We start from the raw sequence: 21,830 nt of genomic DNA on the forward strand, positions 1-21,830 counted from the left end.
CTAACATCTATGACAAGTAAATTGGGAGACAAGACCTGTTATTTGGAGTCTTAACATTATGTTTTCTTTTGCTTAACTTTTAGAATACATTTAAATAATAAATACCTCATAAGGAAAATACTTGTAATAAAACTAAAGAAAATATTTTAAAATTAAAAAGCAAACAAACACTCAACATGAATTCCTGAATAGAAAAAACATTAGAGACAACATTTACAATGCAGAGCGTGCTACCATTCAGCATTACTATCTTGAATAGAGCCCAATGAACACATTGGGAATGCTTCCACTGAGTCTGTAACCCTTCGATCAAGTCCATGTTGTTCATCCAAGGTGCTTCTCACTAGGTTCTACATCAGGTGAGACTGAGGAAGCAGGAAACGTAACTTCACCTGAATTGTGAACATTTCATGGTAGGCCTCAGCTATACAAACACGAGTATAAATTTTGTTTATCTGTACTCATTGGAAATTTTTAAAGATTTACTTATTTTAAAGATTTTGCTATCTGTTCCACATGCAGAGAGCCCAAGGCTCATAGTCTTTCCCACCTCCAACAGCAATTGCCTGGTTGACTCTCTCTTAATCTTTGCAGTGTTCATATGCTACAGAGTTTCCACTGAACAACAGAAAATTTACAAATTCATTTGAAGCTGACAAAATCCTCTTGTCACAGTTTCAAGAAATGACAACAAAACTAGGGCAAAAGCCCCTAATATGTTTTATTTGTCAGCAAAACTTTTTTGGAAACAAGGAAGAGTCTGAAAAAACTGTGCAGCAACCACAGAGCTGCTAAGTTCTAGTTACACACATAGTTAATTGGTTAATAATTAACATTAAATGTTGAGATCTTTCTAAGGGCTGGAGGTGGTCAAAAAGTGCATTTGGTTGGTGGAATTTCACCATGTGTGTATGAAGTCTTTCTGTCACTGTTGTTGCAATATAAAGGAAAGTAGCAGCAGAAAATAAATAAATAAATAAAAGGTAAAAGTAAATGAACGCAAGACACTTTGTATGAAGTGTATTAATTCACAAATTATTATAGCTGTTGTGATAAAATATAAAAACTGGCATAATAATTCAGTACATTTTTTTAAGTAAATATTTGTCAGATTTTTGCCAGCCTAACTGACCATATCTTTCCCTCAGCGTCCTTTTTGCCTGCACTTTTATAAATAAAAATTTACATGAAGGTCATGAGCTGGCACGTGGCATCTCCTCTCCTGCTGTAGGCTAAGCTAAATACTGAAGTAAATACGTGTCATGGTTTTGTAATTTTTGCTATTGGTATTCCACATCATAACATCATGTGGAGCACAGAGAAGAACTATGCGTCCCAGAGGACCTAACTGTCAAGAAGGAAAATACGTCACAGAAGTGATGCTAACTCTCTCACTCTTGGCAGTGGGTGTGGGTGTGCTTCCAATCCTTGTGACCTCAATTTCAAAGTAGTCTTCAGAAAATTCTCTCTCTTATTTTACTTGGTTTGTTAGCCTCAATTTCTATTAGATTGTATTATACTGTGTTACCTTACATTCTGACATCATAATTAGTAAAATAAGTTTTCCTCCTTAGATCGTTGCCACTGATCCTTGAGACAAGCTCTCATCCCCCCAACCCTTTCCCTTTTTCCCTTACCATTTTTAGGGTCAGGGGGCCCGCAGGCCTACTGACCACCTGTCATGGACATAGATTGATCTAGATAACTTAATGACAATATGTCATAAATTGAATAGGACTTTCATAAATGCACTGTTTTATATTGTTTCAGAAAATCCTATATATATAATCTAATGTATAAAAGCAGAAAGACATTAATCTGCCTCTGAAGGAAGACATGAGGAACCACTTGTACCTTAGGCTTTTTGAAAAACAGTCAACTTATATTCGATATCCGAATTTGTTGGTTTTGTTTTGTTTTGTGCCTTCTGCCTCTTCTCAGACTTCTTCCTTCTCACCGTGGTCCTCTGACACCATATCTATTTCCTCAGAGGACAGCCGGAAAGAAATTTGGCTAAAAATACACTTTCTTTCCCTGTCCATGTTTATCTTTCCTCCTCATTCTTCATTTCACTACCCACAAGCAGATTACTGATAGCATAACAGTGAAGCCCTTTAGCCTTGATTTAAGGATAAGATTTATAATAGTTCCCCTCCCTCCCTGAAGGGTAACTTCAGTCTTTTCTGAGCATAAGTCTAATTACATTACTTAGTGAGTGTGCCTCATCTTTAAAACATTATTTCATTGCTAGTTACTTCTGTTTAGTATCCTTCTCCTTAATCCAAAAGTAAATTATTTTATTTACAATCAAATGTAGTTATTGTGGAATCAGTGTATAGCAAATGTATCCAGCATCTCATAAAAATAACATAGCATCTAGAAAGATGCTGTGTTTTATGTCAGTCCAACCTTTGGTAGTGTTTCTAATGATTTGCGAGATTTGTTATTTTATTTTTTTCATATTCAGCAATAGCAATGAGAATGCTAAATTAGAATGTTTACAAATTAAACAGAAAATTGAAGGAACACGTCTTCTGTAGAAATATTCTTGTGTGTGTTGAACTAAAGATTTAAATGTTTGTATATGATGGAAGTGACTGGGCAGATTGTAACTTTTACGTGACTGTAAAAGCCTTCAGACACCCACATTTCTAATTATTTTAGTGCAGTTGTTTCATAGATAATACATGGTTTAATTCTTACTAGAACACCTGCTTCATAATGCTTAATCTTGACATTCAAAAATTAATTTAAAAGTATTAAATGCATAATACTCCATCATTCCACATAATGCAACATTGAGTGCTAAAGAGCAGCTATTGAATGACACTTCTGGTGACTGGAGCCAGAATGTCTGGTCATTAGATGATAGCAGCAATATTTTAGGTAGTAAAGAGATGTCAAAGGAATTCACCAGTACAAATAAAAATTTGCTTAACAGAATCTAAATCCAATCTTTTAAAGCACTGGTAATTGGATTATGCTTTTCATACTTGAAGAAAAACATATATATATAATCGGAATGCCCTTAGTTTTAGATTGCTACAACAAGAAAATATGAAATAGATGAAAACATGCACCCAGAAAAGTTTACCAGACCAGAATAGTTCCTGCCTCCTTGCCTAGTGATGAGATGCAGAATCTTCTGTAACACAGTATCCACAACCTTTTGAACTAATAGTATGCAGAAAACAATATTATTACAATGATATCCAATGCAAACACAACACAACCCATTTCCCTGTTGTTAGTTATCATAAAATGTGAAGCTCAGATGGAAGGAATGGGTACAAATATGTAAGTGAAAAAACATCCGTGATGATTTAACATAGGCAGGCAACTAAGCTCTGCAGCACCATTTTATCATTACCCCTCGTCAGCTGAACAAGGAGAAAAAATATGATGAAAAATAACTCATGAGTTGACATAAAGACAGAAAGATCATTCATCAATTACCATCAAGGATCAAACAGACTTGGCAGAAGGGGGATTAATGTATGTTGCTGGCTATGGGTAACTGGCCAGTTTTGCTTTATTCTTTCACAGAACACGAGATGACTTTTCCCTTGCTCTCCCAATACTCTCCATGTGATTAATCATAAACCTGCCCAAATAAAATTATAAGTATTTCTCTCTCTCTCTTTTTTCCTTTTTTTTTTTTTTTTTTTTTTTTTTTTTTTTTTTTTCTCTTATCTCTGGATTCACTTGATATTCCTTTGCCTAATAATAGACTGACCCACTTCTTTCTATTTAACATACTTTTAATAGTTTCATCATGTATTGAAATAATTCTCAGTGTCAAGTCAATCAGTGTTGTTTTTCATCAATGTAAAATTCTTTTTTACTTTTCTATAATTATACTTCTACCTTCGTGTCTACAACTCCTCAGACTATTTAAATGTCACCTGCATGATCCACTTCATAATTTATACCTTCTTAACAGTGTAAAGCAAGATCACAGAACAACAGAATCACAGAAATGTAGGGGTTGGAAGGAACCTCTAGAGATCATTGAGCTTTACTCCCTGGTAAAGACAATGCATACTTTACCGATTTGAATTTCCTGATGTATTTTGTATTTGCAATTGAATTCTGAGAAGACTGTCCACTGAAAGGAGATGCTTCTGAACGTGGTTTTCCAGGTAAGACTGTGCTATCTACTGTCATGTTTCAAAATAATGTGTAGGAAGTCTGGCAAGGGACTAAGTGATCTGCAAGAGGCTAGTAGTTTTTCACATCCTTTACTGTTACTTCTAAAGTGAATGTAGCAGAAATTGAAGATAAATGCAATCAAACAGGGCAAGACCATAGAGACTGAACATTCAGGATGGAGTACTTGGATTCTCTGCTGGTAGTTTCATTACTGTTTATTTATCAGATGTAGTCCTGGCAGCAGAACTGAAGACTCTTTCTTAGCAATTTGATTATTAACATAACTGAAACTTCCTCTAGCATGTTCTCTGACTCCATCCAACAGCAAACTTCTAATATCTTTCTGCTTGATAAGGGAGTGTGTACCATGCTGTGCCAGTGCATCAATGTGCTTGCATCCCTCCACTGACTCATCATGAAACTGAACCTAAGATTCAGACTTGGAAGACAGCTATGAAGTCTGCAGAAGGATATTGCAGTCATGAAACTTATCTTCTTGCATTTTAACAACAAGTACTATGCATTTAATTTAAAATGATAACTCTTTCAAGAAGTAATTCAGTGATATGCACTGCAAATGACTGGGTCAGCTTCTGGTGCCTTGCAGTTTGGCATTTCCCCTGTGGGATGTAGGACTTGTCCCTGTCATCACTGCTTGCCTTTGGCATGCTCTAGGCATCTGCATGCTGAATGTGCAGCCTTTAATTGGCTTCTTGCTGGTGCCTAATTCTCTCCCTAGCCAGTGTAACTGGCATAAATGCTAGGAAAGGTTTTGAGACTCTATCCCAGCAGCTGAAAGTGCTGATAGTGATACATGATACCTCTAATGATCTCATTAATTGCTCCATTCTTCCATAGGTTCATATTCCAGTACTGGTAGTAAAAAGCATGCTAGAAAGAAGAATAAAACGATGCCAAGTGTGCTACTTCATCATACCCATAGCATGCAGTAATAATCCTCTGAGTTCAGAGTTTGCAGTATTTGTTTATATTTTCACTTAAACCAAAAAAAAAAAGTTATGATCTCTAGTTATGCTCTTTTTTTTTTTTTTTTTTTTTTTTTTTTTTTTTTCATTCTTTCACCTGCTGATTCCTATAATGATTGTGGTGGGTGAGTGAAGGATGTCTTAACTAAACAAGCAACCTCATTCCAGTGACTGTGTCTGGCACACTCTGGTACTGACTGTGAGGCTTTTCATAATCCCATAAGATTTTTGAAGATTAAGAGCTGTTTTGACACATTCTCCTGCAGCTGGATCCACTCTTGCTGACATTTGCAAAATGGACAAAAGTACCCACAGTTTTCATATGTGCTGTGTGCATTTCAATTACTAGAGTCACGCTGCATGGCTCTTGCTGATATGTAGATCTCAGCCTTCACTACTCAGAACCAGTGGCCTATGCACAATTATTTAAAAAAAAAATTCCCCAATAAGGATTACCAAAATTCATTGTTGCTTATAGGTACATGGGTGTGAGTAGGTGCATATGTGTGTAAATACATCCCCTCCTGGCCCTGCAGTGATGCTGTGTAGCAGGAAATCCAATTATACCTAACTTAGCATGCATAACTAAAAATGTTATTATTGGTCATAAAATTATCCAGCCCTTTTAAAAATCAAATCTATGAACTATGAGTATATTCCTCAGGCTGACTTCATGCTGTGTGTGAAAGTGTTCCCTTTAATTTGCTTTAACACTGCCTGCATTATACAGGCCTCATTTCCATGTGAGAGGAGGTCAAGGGAAAGTGGCTCATTTTCATTGTGAAGTGCCTGTGAATTTGAGCTTGGGCAAACTTCTACCACTCCTTTGTTGGAGCAGCTTTCACATACATTATATGGCATTTCCCAAGTCAAAGCACAACAACTGTATCTGCTTTCCAAATGTGTCCTAAAATGAAATGTCATCGCTTTGATGAACAACTTCAGTAGCAAAACAGCGTGTGTTTGACCAAATGGCAATACACCACTGATACACAAAAAATGAGAGTAATAAAATAGAATGACGCTGAACAGCAAAATTCCACTCTATTAGCAAAGAAAAAAAAAAATCCCATTAGGACCAACAGCAAACCGTATTATCTTTTAAAAATCTTGAACATCTACAGATTCATCATCTTGACAAATGAAGTAGATGAAAGTTAAAAAAGATTATCACTATTTACTGTGCAGTGAATTCATCTTATAAAACTTAAGTTCCATAATGCAAACTCCATCACAGGCCCATGAAGGGCAGGCAGTGCACGGTTTTCGATGGTGTGTGGAATCTGCGCAGAGATCCTGGGCATCTTTATGGAGCACATCCAGAAAAGAGCAACAGAGCTGTGAAGGTTCTGGAGCACAAGCCTCATGGGGAGTGCCTGAGAGAATTGGGGTTGTTCAGTTGGAGAAGAGGAGGTTCGGGGCAGATCTTATCACAATCTAAAACACTCTGAAAGCAGGTTGCAGGACTGGCCTCTTTTCCCAGGATGAGAGGTTAAGTTGCACAAGGAGAGTTGGATACTAGGAAAAAAATCTTCCCAGAAAGAGTGGTGAGGCATTGGCACAGCTGCCTAGGGAGAATGTGGGATCACTGTCTCTGGAGATGTTTAAGGAAAGGGCAGATGGAACACTGAGGTGCATAGTCTAGAGCAGACAAAGACACATGCTAATGGCTGGACTTGGGGATGTTAGTGGTCTTTCCAACATTAATGATTCTATGATTTGATGATATCTGTGACTGAAGCAGCATTTTGTGGCTTCTAATATCTGTTCTTTTGCCCCAGATTTCAGCACAAAGTCAATATGAGTCATGACGTTACTTAAGCTTTTCCAGAAATATATCCTGAACATTAACTTTCATAAACATATTTCAGGGTGTAAGTCCTTGAGGATGCCTGCACAAACCAGTTTATTTGTATTTGGGAGTAGAAATGATGTTACATTTGTGAGTTTCCCCATGTTGCTAGTAAGCCAGGCAATCTTAATGGTGCACTAAAAAACATATTAATCAAAAGTTCAAGCCAGATTTTTATACACCGGTAGCAGAGGTTACAAGTAACACAAACACAAGCAAAGTCCCAGTGAGATTTTAAGTTTTCAGACTGATTGCCTTCTAACTGCTCACCTTTCCAAACTGAGGATAGTAAGACGTATCTTAGCAATCACAGGTGACAGTCACAGTTCACAGCCCTTTGAGTTTCACTCACCATTCTGAAAAAAATGTCAGCTTGCCTGTGCACTCATACATACATTTGCAATTACTGTTTGGAATACAAATGCATCAGACTTGACCAACTTGAGCACTTAAAGATAATTTTCTCCCCTCTCTGGTTCACACCTCATCTAGTGCAAGCTCTGCAAATTGCCCAAATGCTGCAAATTGATATTCCAAAAGACAAGTACTTCAGCTGTTACAAAGAGCTGTTACTGTTTTGTTTTTGTGTGTTTGTTTTTTTTCCCTTAGTCAGTCATGAACATGAAACGTCATACAAGTAATCTGCTTGTTCTGTAAGCTCATGGCTTTTATTACCTTGGCAACTAAATGAACTGTTGAAACTGCTTTTTGCTGCCAATTTTAGGGGGTTTCCATATCACAGAAAATGTCATGGAAGAGCAGACAAATAAGTAACTGACCCCTTTCCTTATGTTTGCATCAGTTTTAGAAAATGGGAGAATAAACGTACTGTGACAATGAAATCCCTGGTTGTCCAGAACTAATGATACTTAATAGATGAACTGGATTAAAAACAGATTTTTTAGCTTTGTGACAATCGCTAATATAATTCCAGCGGGGAACAGAATTTGATTTTCAGTACACACGGGGAATGTTTTAATCTGCTGAGGAAAACCAAACAAATCACTTGAAAAAAATATATATATATATATTTGTTTCACATAAATCCTTGTATCTTCATGAACAAATAAACAACAAAATGCTGCCAGTAAGCACTGCTATAAATTAAAAAATCAAAATCAAACCATTTCCAATGAAAGATACTGTAGACCCCCATAACCTTTCTTTCCTCCCCAGCCCCCACCCACCTCTAGAAGTTTGTGGCATTTGAAAAAGAAGCATTTGAAGAGAGAGGAAAAAACAGAAAAGCAAGGCAGTTATGCATCTAACACCATTACCCTGTCCATTGCAGGGGGGTTGAAGCTTGATGAATCTTTAAGGTCACTTTCAACCTAAGACATTTTATGATTCTATAACTCTATGTTTCTGAGCTATCACTGGTGCATCCTGCTGACAGATGAGAAGTTTCCCACTCGAGCACAAAGAGGAAATTGAGTCTATATCCCTGCTCAGAAAAAGCCTCCTGTCAATCAAGAGATAACTTCCAGAAAACTTTTCCTACACGAACAGCAGGTGACTTGTTGCACAACCTTTAAAACACTGGAAGCAGCAGGATGAACATAAAATTGTAGCTGAAGTTTAATCTTTCTCTGGAAAACGATTTCTTCTTCTATAAGGGGAAAGGATTTCAAACTAAAAGGGATTGGATATAAAAAGAAGTTTTTTACGATGAGGGTAGTGAGGCACTGGAACAGATTGCATAGAAAAATGCTGGATGCCCTATCCCTGGAGACATTCATGGTCAGGCTGGATGGGGCTCTGAGCACCTGATGGATCCGTAGCTGTCCCTGTTCATTGCAAGAGATTTGGACCAGATGGCCTTTAAGTGTCCTTTCCAACTCAGACAATGCTGTGGTTCTATAAATCTTTGAACACAAGTACATACAAATGGCACAGCAACACTCCATAATAATCCTTACAGTGTTTTATGCATAAAACACAACATGTTTACAGGTTTGTTGTGGGGTTTCTGTCAACCCTCCAAAGTCAGACTGAAACATGAAAATCAAGCCAGGCTATCTACTAGGTGTTACCGTAATTAATAAAGGAATTATGGAGAAAATCTGCCCTAAGCTACATCTCACAAGCTTCACTGTGGGCTGAAGTATTACAGCTGATTCAGAGATGGACACAGTGGGTGAACACTGGGGACATATTTCTAAAGTGCTGCATTAGCCAGAAAATATTATTTTTCATCGGATTTGTTTAATTGCCATCTAGTCTCCAGATAGGTAAATAAATAAATAAAATGTTTCTTTCATGCTGTTGCTAGTGAACCACATTTGACTGTAACAAATGACTTGTTTAACATTATTTTTATGTAGTTTTCAGATCTTGAATATTTTTGTGATCTAAACAAAAGAGAAAGAGAAAGAGAAAGAGAAAGAGAAAGAGAAAGAGAAAGAGAAAGAGAAAGAGAAAGAGAAAGAGAAAGAGAAAGAGAAAGAGAAAAAGAAAAAAAGAAAAAGAAATAAAAGAAAAAGAAAGAGAGAAAAAGAAAAAGAAAAAGAAAAAGAAAAAGAAAAAGAAAAAGAAAAAGAAAAAGAAAAAGAAAAAGAAAAAGAAAAAGAAAAAGAAAAAGAAAAAGAAAAAGAAAAAGAAAAAGAAAAAGAAAAAGAAAAAGAAAAAGAAAAAGAAAAAGAAAAAAACACTTTGATAGAATTGATTGTTTTTATAAGATATAAAACAGAGATGTAAAAGAGATTTTTTTATGCTAACGAGTACGTCTATTGAATGTTTAAGATAAAAATGCAAGATAGCTGTAATTCTTAACGTCCTACACTGTATCATTAAGTGCAATCAGTATTTTTCCCTTTTTTAACAGCTTGTCTAGAACTTCACCTAAGATTAACTTTACAGCACTCAAGGTTATTTATGTGGAGGTGCAGCTTAAACCCATGTACGAAATTGCACACATATGTGAGTGTGAGTTTGTTCAAGTCACATTTGTTATCACCATACTCAGCAAAGGGGCTTTGTCCTTTTTGTGGGCTGACTCTGGGATTTCTCACCTCTGCATCAACATTTATGATAAAATGTCAGAAAATTTGTCCAAGAAATGCATCTTTTCTCCGTTCTTTCTCTGAGTATATAGAGAATGAGAAGTCACCACCTGCAATTTAAATGTGCTTGAGATGTTTATCTCCTACAGGCCCTGATCTGGAGATTTAACTGAAGTTAGCCACTGCACTCCACTCAACTTTTTTTTCTATTAGCTCCATCTCTGGTCTGTTTGTTGTTGTTGTTGTTTCTTTTTACCATTTCTTTTTTCATAGCTCCTGCATTTTCATGCCCTCATTTTTTTAACTCCTCTGAGACCTTCTTCTGAGTTCATCTCCCACAGCCGCTGCTGGTTGGATGCAGATTGGGGAGTTCACATCTCAGCTTTCTTATCCAGATGGTAGCTGTAACCTGGCACCCGGCAGGAATTGATTGGTCACTAGAATCCAAGCATTAAATATTTAAAGTGGCACCACACCATTCATAAAGTGGGACATAAAGTGTTTGTTTACTCTCTGCTAATTATTTTAGTCAAAGCAGGCAGACTCGACTGTCTGCATTATTAATTAAACCTCTAAAAAAGATGCTAAAGACAGGAAATGCTCTTCTCTGCTGGTAATAGTGCTGAAGAATAAGCGGTAACCTTCATTATCCACATGGTAAGAAGCAAACCTTTTCCCCCAGAATGGGCCAAAGCAAAGATAAACGAATCATGTTAGTTTCAATGTCCAAAATGGTTGGGATAGAAGCTTATTAGCTGTGAAAGTTAAGATTTTAGCTCTGAAGTATGTTTAGTATTACTGATTTAGGATGATAGAATGGTTTGAGTTGGAAGGGACTCTTAAAGTCCATCTAATACAACTCCCCAGAAATGAACAGGGACACCTACAGCTGTATCAGGTGCTCAGAGCCCCAACCAGTCTGACCATGAATGTCTCCAGGGACGGGGCAACCATCACCCCTCTGGGCAATCACCAGATGCCTCGTCTTCACCCTTATTGTAAAACACTTCTTCCTTATATCCAGCCTAAATCTCTCTTTCAGTTTGAGATTCTAGTTCTGCTTGAGACTGTGAAAACTATCCATGGAGTCAAATGGCAAAGACTCACATCTCTAATGTACTTCAAAACTAAATCATCTGAAGGTTATTTTAAAGGAAAATAAGTTTCCCCACAACTTCTATCATTGTGCAATTTTTTTTTTACTTTTTTTTTTTTTTTTTTTTTTTTTTTTTTCAAATGCTCCTCCCAAGAGCAACACATACTCATTACTTGGTTGTGCCATCAGCAAGGCTGTACAGTGAAAGAAATCAGAATAAAAATTCATGAGTGCTGAAAAGAATGGTGCCAAACCGACCAACTAACCAAATAAATATGCAAAACAAAACAAAAGCAAACAACTCCCCCAACAATTATATGTTTCTGGTACGGAATTCAACATTTTCATTGCATAACCTGAAGCAATGCAAGCTTTCTGCACTGGGATTTTCAACTTGAACCTGAAACTCTAGCTTCATTCTATCAGAAGTTCCACATGTCACTGAGTGCTGATTTGCAGTTTAGGAAAACTACTCAAAATTCTCTTTTTTTTTATTAGACACAGGGGGATAGATCCAAAGGGAGCAGAAGCAATGCAAAGAGGTGGGATAGATGCAAGTCTACGTGTCTCTGAATTGTAGTTTTAGAGTGCTGCAGAATATAAAGCTTACCACTCTGCTGTGTCTCTGCAGGACTCTGGAGCCTAATTATAAGGCCATATGAAAAAGTTCTGCTTGTCAGCAGCACCAGCAGGGGAAAAAATTCACATTTTTGCACATTCACAGAAGAATAAAATATTTAGGCAGACAATCATCATCGCTGCAGATGGACACTTATAGGACAAAAAATGGGTAATTTCTGTGCAGCTATGCTGCTGGTTGCTAGCATAGCCAGAATCTATTTAGTAGCAGAATTAAAGTTCAGCCTAGAATTCCTCAGTTGCTGTCACTGGTGAAAATATAATTCATAAGGTGTCTGGGGTTGAGGGCTTCAGGTAAATTCAAGGTCAGGGGGAATCATCATAAAATGAGCAGGAAGGCTCCAGAATTAGCAGCACTGTACTCATTTCTGCCAGTAGGGAATTTGGTTCAGGATGGTTGTAAGTCCTTCTGGGTAAGGTTTAGCTACAAAAGCCAGATCATATTCACAATGAGGTAGTATGTGAGAACATGCCATCTCCACAGAAATGAGGAAGGAGAACTCGAAGCAGCACCAGAGATGTGCACTGACAGAGAAGAAAAAAGTCTTTAGCATTTTTCGAATGGGATTAAACTGCTGGCTTTCTGTGTTTAAGTACACAATCTTTACATACAAGCTCTAACTGAGAAAAAATATACCTATGAAAGGTATATTTTATACCCAAAACATATTACAAGGCTCACTGCGGTACTTCTAGGAGAAATATACCAGGGTGGTACGTACAGCTCTGATTCCCAGTGATGTTCAGGTGATAGCTTCTACCCAGCGTGCCCAAAGAACTAAATAATCGAGATCTGTTCTCTGCATACTCTGTGTGACCCTCCTTATCCCCAGCACTGTCTATTTGCAGGTATGTGTATGTGACAGATGAGGAACAGTTTATGTGGATTTTCTCCTTCTCCCCACTCAATACTGAGCAGAGAAAGGGGGACATATAACTACAAGGTCCCCATTGTTGCTGAACTACACAGCCTGTGTTTACAGACTCTGAGTGGAAAACCTAGCTCTCAAACTGCAGTGACCTGTGCTTTCAGCTTTGGATAAGTGTTTTGCTCTCAGGCTTGTTAAATGCAGTGCAAATTTTATGTGAAAGTGCTTTTTTCTTATTTCTTTTTTCTTTCTTTTCCCTCTGCATCACCTAATTTGACAGTCCTCGGAGTGCTAGAGAGTCTTTTTAATGTACCTCAAGACACAAGGACTCTGACTTCACTGTATTAACAAAATACATTTATTTGTTGCTTTCACACATGGCAATGAAAGTGATGAAGGGCTGTGTTTTCAGTACTTCCCTGATCCTCTTTGTCTGACACTGCAATCAAGTTCAAATTACAGAAAAGGCAAATCAAGCATAAAAATTAGGAAAAGTAAATGCCCCCCCCAACATGGGGGAAAATCTCAGATGATGAAGAAATTAAAAGAAAATGGCAACAAAATAGACTGTGTGTGGAAATAAATAAAGTTGTAAAATCCAGTCATATATATTTTTAGAGATAACTAATAAATGCAAAACAGTAATTAATTTAAAGCAATAAGAATCTCATGTGGCAGGACCTTCTGTTCACAGTCTGACAAAGTTTCTATTGACTGAACTACCAGAATATTTCCTTTAAAAAAGTGAAGTGTCTTCAAATCTATTGTATGGTCTAAAGAGGTACAACAGCTCTATGTGCAGTGTGCTTGATTCTGGAAGCCGAACTAGTGTGATTTTCTTCTTTTCAGAATTAATGGATGGATTTTTTTTTCTTATGCACTTCAAAAGACAAAATTAGGCTCAGTGAAAGGTAACTGTTTTTATTGTGTTTGCTTTGTTTCTCATCAGAATACTCTAATAAAACATGGGTAATAACTAAAAGCTCAGCATCACTGCCTCACATCCAACTGTTTACACTGTTTCTTCTACTGAGAAAATATTCTAGATCTTATTATACCACCTACAGGTAGATTTTAGAGAAATGCTTGGGATCCACTAAGCTGCTTAGTTACACTACTGTGAGTTGCAAAAAGCAAGCATGACCATCACTTCTTTTCTCCTAACCCACATCTGTTAAACCAGTCCCCCCACAAAAATAGAATTATATCATTCCTAAAATCTTAGATGACACATGAAACAAGCACAGCTGTGGAAACAAACAATATTTTCAATATCTGTTAAATGTTGAACTGAACACACTTTCTCTTATGGCCATTTTTATTTTACATAGAATGTCACATGGAACACCTGTAATCATTTTCTTTTGATGCAGAATAACAACCCCCTTGTAAGTTTTTCTGTCATACTCGAGACTTTTTTACAGATCCTACATAAATCATAGTGTGCTCATATATTAAATATAAATATTAAATATAAACACATTTGATATTTAACATTTTTTGTAAGCCTTGAAATAAGTCTGCAAATTTATTTGTATTCATTAATTAATGAATTTACTCTGTTTCTAAAAGACTACTTTGCAAAGATTGTCAGAGAAGAATCTTGGAAGTATTTTTAAAGCATATTTAATGAGAACTTGCAGAGATAACAAATTTTGGACAGCTAACTTCTGGAGGGAAATGACCTTTCAAAGGGTATAACCTTCAATATCCCTCCCTGTGTGCTGAATCCCAACTTGCCTAACGTTTCCTGCTAATTTTCCAGGAAAGCATTCCAGTTTTTGCAGGGCTTGATCAATCAGTCTGTCTTGCTTCTGCTTTTCAGAAAATACGCTAGAATGTAATCCAGGTTCAACTAAATGATTCTTCCTCGATGCTGCATATCATGTTGTTGATTAATATGCACCTTGTGCAAACACTCACCTCCTACCTGATGTCTTCAAGAATGTCTCAATTTGTTGCTGATGACATTCAAATTTCCTCCAGAGACGTCTTGAGAAGTCACAAACAGAGGATTATGCCCATCAGAGAATGACTCAGGCACAAAGTGATTGATAAGGCAAATAAATACTTGGATGTTAGCAATCAGTCAGTTGTGATACGCAAGAGGGGAAACAAGGCTGTAGATGTTTAAGCTATATATCATGTTTTCTGAATTATCTCTTTGTGTGCCTACGATCCTCTTAATAAATTATCCTGCCTCATTATCTGATCTGTTCTAAGTTTTCAATTATGACTCTTCTCAGAACCATGTAACAGTCACTTTCTCAGCATAAAGATGCTTCAGTGTCCAATACCTATCTTCCAAAGTCCAGATAGAGAAATCACTACACAGCAGTTTGAGATGAGAATCTGTGCACAGAAGCATCAAAGAGATGTTATGACATCAGAGAAGTTAAGGCTTTATTCCCAGATTCCCTGAGCTGAGCTTTATGTAAGCAATAAAACATGGTGCTGCATAAGTTACAGTGGAGTAGAACATCACGAGCGTATAGTAAAGCATGAGACTGAAAAATCAAGCAATTGTTTCACCTCAGATGTGCAGAAGTGAACAATGAGTAAATAAGGAAAAGCCACTGCACAGGAGTGAGTAGAATATTTGGCTTTTCTAAATCATTATTTTTTTGATTGACCAAAACAAATGCAACATTTTAATAAGGGACCTTACCTTCAAATTGAATCTAAAATAAAAGTCCATACACTTGTTTTCAATAAGGCTCGTTTTACATGAGATTTTGAATAGCTGAAGAATTAATAGATTTAGACAAGAAGTCTAAAAAGTATGCACTTTAGGCATAAGTCCAGCTGTGGACTGCCAGTACAACAAACCCAGATAAAATTGCTGGACATTTTGTAGCAGGTGTATGTGATTGTAGTGCTTCAGATCATGTGTGGGTTTTTTTGTTGTTGTTGTTTGTTTGTTTTTTTGTTTTCTCTCCTTAATTGTATTTCTGTTGTTGTTGCTTTGTTTTATTCTGGTGTGGGAGATGATCTTCAAGAAGTCAGTAAAAGACCATGGGTGAATGGCTGTGTGACATAGATGTCTTCCCTTAGATGCTAGCTTTTCAAAGGTCATAAAGAGGAAAAGGCAAAGAGCTCCTGAGCTGAGCCATACATTCTTTCATTCAGGAGCCATTTTGTATTTACAGCTCCAAGCACAATGCAATATTGATCTATGATTATAGCATCTGTTTGCTTTGATGAGGATCATAATGATAAGGTTTATAATGGAGTCAAAGGACATTGCCAATAAAAAACAATCCTTCTATTGCAACCAGAATTGTAATCTAAATTATTTTTAGAATGGACTTCTGATGTGAATTACACAGTTGGGTCATCTGCATTTTAAACTGACATCTGCATGTTGGGAAATTAATATGCATTTTTGTAAATATATGTACCTCCAGGTTATGCCTATGATTTATATATACAGTCAGTGAACTGTACATCAAAGTGATTTAAATAGTAGGTAGAGAACTATTTTTGAACTTCCTTCAGCTTTCAAACTGTATATTTGCAGCCCTAGAGACAAACCTTGATAGTGTGGATCAAAAAGTGGGCTGTATAATATTCCAAGCAGTGAATACTTGTGCCTAAGAAATTAGTAAGCATAGAAACAAACAAAAATAGATTAACATTCTGCTCAGTTTTAGGGTTTCTTTTTGTTCGGAAGTTCCACTGATTTTTTGGAAAGCAACCACATTTCTGCATGCATTAAGCTCCTTTTCAGGAATAGGATAACTTATGAAATTTTCAATGTTTTCTCTTCCAAGTATTGCAGAAACTGTCCCTCTACCCCCACCCAAAGGCGCCACAAGACTAAGTGACAAAGTTGAAAGAATAATCCTGATTATATCACAATAATGGGAATATAGCAAATCTGATTGATTCTGTCAGCCCATCAGCACTGAATTACACAAAAGTTTTCCAAGATGTTCAGTATAATTTTTTTGAGCAACTGAAATACTTCATGACTGGAAGATGTTCTCTCTGACAGCCATCTCAGAAGAAGCAGCAAAATACATACTTCCATTTTGTTGACTCATTTTCAAGTGATTTTGTTCTTTAAGTTTCAGGTAAATGTTGAAAGCTTAATTTGAGGGAAAACTACTGTAACACACATTTTCTGAATATATCCTTTTATGGCTAAGCAAGAATTGTAACTTCTTAAATAAAGTATATGAATATCTTCTCAAAATTATATTATGAGGAGGTTTTGCCATTAGACCAGATACTTCTGACACTTTGAACATAAAGTTCATTTGTATTTCATTCACTCAGCCTATCTTGGTTGGATGCATTGGTGTAATAAGTTGCTAGTAATCAGGATCATTACATCCACAGAGTAATTCTTGTCCCTCAAGTACTTAATGGAGACTCTAAAACCAAAAGAAATAAAATGGGGTTCGTGAATTCTTGCAAATTGTTGTAATTTGGCAAGGGAAGATAATTGCAAGGCTGAGCCGATACTCTGTCTACATCAATTACAAAGCTGTACATTTAGTCTCCACCAAAATGATTTGTAGGCAAGGAGTCCTGTCAGCTATATAGTAAATCTTAAACTTCTGGCTATTAAGTATACAACATTTCTCATAAGGGGGCTGGAGCCCATCTTTCATATGTTAAATGGAAAATTCTCACCCTTTACCCATCTCAGCAATTGCAGCAAAATATCTTCAATATCTGTCTGCTTTTACTTCTAGCAGCAGAAGGTTCTCCAAAGATACCACCACAGTTTAACACCATTTACAGTAAAGACTTCAAGAGTATCCTGAAAAAGGAAACTCCCAGAAGACATTTTTGATGGATGGAAAGAGCTTGATGCATTTTCTATTTCCAGATATGGGAACTGAAAAAATAACCATTTTTTTTCCAGAGAATGACATGTAAGCTTAGTCCTAAAGATGTGAAGATGTGAACTATGGTGCTGGTAACGACTACATGAAAGCATAAGTAACCCTGTCATTTTGATACAATCTTATGGCTCTGTAAGCTCTGGAGTCAGTCTGAGTAGATGACTGAAAAGCATCAACTGTAACGTGTATGGTAATACTAATGTTTTATTATATTCACATCATACAAAATCTAACATCATATTCCCTTGTTTTGCATCCACTTACATCCACCTAAAACTTGATTTGTAGCTTTTACAAAGTACAGCAGAAAATCACTCTGAACTTCCCTTTAGAGAACAGAGTATAAGCAAAGATCCCATTTTTGTATGATTCACGCACATAAGCCAAGAAATTCATTAAAAAAATCTAACAGATTACATTCCCTTCTACTAACAAAAAAAAACGCTATTGCCATTTCTATTTTTGCTTGCAAAGACACAGCCACTACTCCAATATACACTGTATGTGGGTGTTAAAGCGCATACAGAGATATACATACATACACACATTATGAGGCTGTGAAATCTTATTTATCTTACGAAGTTTCAACAAATTCATAATTATTCTTTTTTAAGGCACTGGCCTCTAATGGAGCGTTATTGATCAAGATTGTCAAAAGATAAAACTCAGCAGGAACTCCATCACTTCCAGGCAGAGCATTTTCCCCTTGCAAAGTGCTAAGAAGTTGATAATGAGGGGTGTAACAGATTCTGAGAAAAAAGCATCTGAAAAGCTACATCCAGAAGGAGGACAAAAACTTTATGAAACAGCTGCCAATATTACACTAACGAGCAAAAGCCTATTTGATGCTGATTCTCAGGGTTTAAAACTGCAGTACAGGCTGTAGCAGATTACAGTTCAGTTCTTTAGAGTATAAGAAATTGTTCAAATGATGGAGGTGGTCTAGACGCTATGAGAAAGTGCAAAGCACAAACTGATGGTGGGAGCACAAGAAGGGAGGAGATCAAGAGGGGTGAATGGTGTGGTCAGTTCAGAGGAACCGAAATATCTGTGTTGCAGGTTACACACAGAAAAACTAAACTGTTCAGACAACAAACAAGCAAACAAACCCACGACAATTTTTGCAATGTCACTGAATCAATCACCACAGTTGGCTCAGTGCCAGCCCTCTGGCATGTACATTCTTAACATATGGTTTCCTATGATGCATTTAGTAAAGACTTGCATTAATTACTTAAAATAAACATCCCTATAATTAACATAGTCAGAAAACTTTCCGTGTGCTGAATCTTTTCAGCAGAGCATATTTTTCTATGCTGCTAGCAAATCAGATTTATTCCTTTTGAACATGTCAGCTTTACAACAAGCAAGAAAGAAAAATGAATCTCAGGCTGTCACTTAACTATCACACTTTTAACCTCCTCCTTTCACCCAGAGCTCCTTACCTTTACTGACACCCTCTGGTCCCTATCTTTAAGTCAGGCTGGAATTCACTCCAGCACTCCTTCGAAAAATTTACTTTCCAAATCAATATTTTGTGGAGCACAGAACTAGACATTTTCTGAAACCCCCATAAATCATATCACAGTTCCCCAGTAGCTTACCATGTCAGCAGCTTACTCAGGAGACTCCAGCAAATTTGCCAGTCATGACCTTCCTGTACAGAACCAGTACTAGCAGACCTCTAAGTTTTGCATTTCTTTAAGTTGTCCTTTATTATTTCCTAACAGCTGAGATTTAATCATCTCCTTTAACTTAGCTGCCAGGTTATTTTTCCTCAAGAACTGTTTTCAGAGCTGTTTCCTTGCAAGTGTTCAGTCATAATTTAGACAGTTGTATTTTTTTTTTTTTTTTAATATATTTTCTATTTTCACTCTTGTTATATTCTCATTATAAAATGAAACAAAGATTCTCTGACATTTTAGCCTAGATTTAAAAATAAGACCTTTGGCTTCAGCAATCAAGCAATAAACCCACAAATCTGGAGGTCTCAGTTTCTAGACCATCTGCAACCACCATCACACTTCTGTGTCACACACGCTGCTAGTTCTTACATTTTGCATTGGCTTTTGCTCTGTAAGTATACAAGAGAGAAAAACTACATGTTGAATAGCACACTTCTTAAACTATTTAACTGTTATCACCTTCCAGAATGCCTCACACTTCATTCTCTTTATATATATATATACACTTGCTGTCTCTTAAGACTTTGTCTGCTTAACCACATCTCTTAATCACTCACACAGCTAGAGGTATATTGCCACAGAGGGCCACTGCACATGAAATATTCTTTAATTACCAGAGTTCATGTCTCAGTTTTCTATCTCCCTTTTAGTATACCTTACACTAGGAAACAAGCTTCTTCCTAATGCAGGACAGATACTGAAAGGTGTTTACTTTGTACTCGAAACTGCTGATAAATGCAGTGCTAATTAAAGGCAGTTTATGAAAAGGATATATTTGCAAATTCTGATAGATATTTTGATAGCACTTTAAAGTAATGGCCCAATTATTCCTAATTCTTTTGGTATTCGCTGTAATAATATTAATCATGACAAACTGATTTCGCGTAATCTTGATTGCCATAAAGTACTTCTGAAGGAGTTTGACTATAACTCAAAAATCATTCATTCCACTTTTATTAAATGGAAAATGTCATCCAAGTTTTAATTATCAGGAATTCCTTATAGCTTTTGGCTAACAGTCACCATGCCATTTGTCCGTAGTTTCAAACTTAAGGGTCTGATCCAAAGCTGACAAAAGACTATGGGAATGCTGTATATCCTGTAAAAAGATTGTGACCTCAGGACCTCCATTAAAAACATCATTGAAAATGTATCATCCAAATAACGTACTAAGTTTTAAATAGTAACGATAATAAAAGGAAACAAACTTTACTAAAATGTTACATTTCTGACAGGCTGCAAGACATAGAAAACTTTACTCCTGGGTAGTCACTTTACACTGTCGCGTATTTCTTATGCTTTATGAAGTTTCAGTGCTCAACAGGAATGAAACTAAACATCTGAGTAAGTACAGATAGAGTAATGGATACTGATAAAAAATCTTAGAAACAGTTTCATACTGTATGATATAGGAGTAACACTTAGTTCATAGCTAGCTCATAGGCATTCCAGATAGACCTACTCACTTTATGAGAAAGGAGAAATCAGAGCATCTTTATGTAATTCCATCTCCTCTGCCTGTCAGCATAGGAGAGCAGTGCTGGCACTGCACTTCTCTAATTCAGGAGATAATTGTTTATCCCAAAGCCAAGTACCATTCCAAACTTCAGAAAACAACTTCCAGTGCATCACTATAAACTCGATACAGTACATTATTTTGTTTTACCCTCAAGCATTTACTGGTAGCTCTCCTAAACATAAAAAATTAGCACATTAAAATAGGCATCCTTTCTCCGGAGTATGTATTTGTTCTGAGAGCCCCATATCTCCCTTCACAACTCACTGCAGTAGTTTGCTAGCTACTTAGATGACAGAAAGCACGTAACAGATCACAGCAATTTCTACCTCAACTTTTCCACTCAATTATGACAGCAATTTTAAGGCAGGAATCTAAACAAAAAGCAAACCACATCAACCTGCAGTAGGAGCCCAGAAGCGAGATCTCTCACCATCGCTGGCTTCACTGCTCCCGGAGATGCCGCGATGAATATTACAACAAATTATCTGCCCACACTCCGAAGTGTAAACAGGGAAATCAGTGCCAGTTGGGGAACGGCGACGACACTTACCGCGGCGGTGCGCCGTCTCTCTCCCTGACTCTCAGTCTGTCTTTCCCATCCTCCTGACAGTCTCAAATAGAGCAGATAGAGCAGTCCCTTATACTGTTCAGCCTGTGGGGAGCAGAGGATTGCAGAGTTGGTTGGTTTTGTTGTTTCTGCTTTTTTTTTTTTTTTTTCTTTTTTTTTTTTTTTTTTTTTTTTTTCTTTTTTTAAACCATCCAGAGATAGCACTCCCGACCCAACCGCCTCTTCTCTCTGCGCTCACTGCTGTACAGACCCAGGTGAAGACATCCGCGCCTCGGGCTCCCGCGAGCACCTCCCGGCCCCGCCGTGCCCCCTCCCCGCCGGGGTGGGGGGGACCGAGGCACCTCCCCCGGCTGAGACCGGGGGGCGGGGGGCTCTGCCCGCCCCCGGCGGTGCTCGCGCGCGCGTGTGTGTGTCTCTGTGTGTCTGTGTCTGTGTGTGTGTGTGTGCAGCAGCTCACGCCGCGCCCCTACCCCTAAGCACATGCGGATACTCACCGCATCGCAGTAAAGGGGCGACTTGGCGTGTGCTCTTCCCTGTCTGCTTCCCTTCCCAAGCCACCAGATTTCCCCAGTAACCATTTTACATTTTATCCCTCGTCACCGCCTT

At 37.3% G+C, this 21,830-nt stretch overlaps 1 protein-coding gene across 5 annotated transcripts in view; it reads right to left on the reverse strand.

Moving 5' to 3' along the window:
• Positions 1-21,548, reverse strand: part of CNTN5 (contactin 5) — a 564,185-nt gene extending 542,637 nt beyond the window's left edge. The window contains exons 1-2 of one of the 5 annotated variants that reach the window (XM_072326763.1): positions 21,436-21,454; positions 21,207-21,308 (exon numbers count right to left, since the gene is read on the reverse strand). The gene's annotated coding sequence lies outside the window, so the exon portion shown is untranslated. Of the gene's footprint in view, positions 1-21,206 lie in introns of all 5 variants that reach the window. The other 4 variants (XM_072326761.1, XM_072326767.1, XM_072326765.1 and 1 more) reach the window with 4 other exon arrangements.
• Positions 21,549-21,830: the final 282 nt, after the last annotated feature.

Source organism: Excalfactoria chinensis, chromosome 1 (genome assembly GCF_039878825.1).
Source record: "Excalfactoria chinensis isolate bCotChi1 chromosome 1, bCotChi1.hap2, whole genome shotgun sequence".
Lineage (NCBI taxonomy): Eukaryota > Metazoa > Chordata > Aves > Galliformes > Phasianidae > Excalfactoria > Excalfactoria chinensis.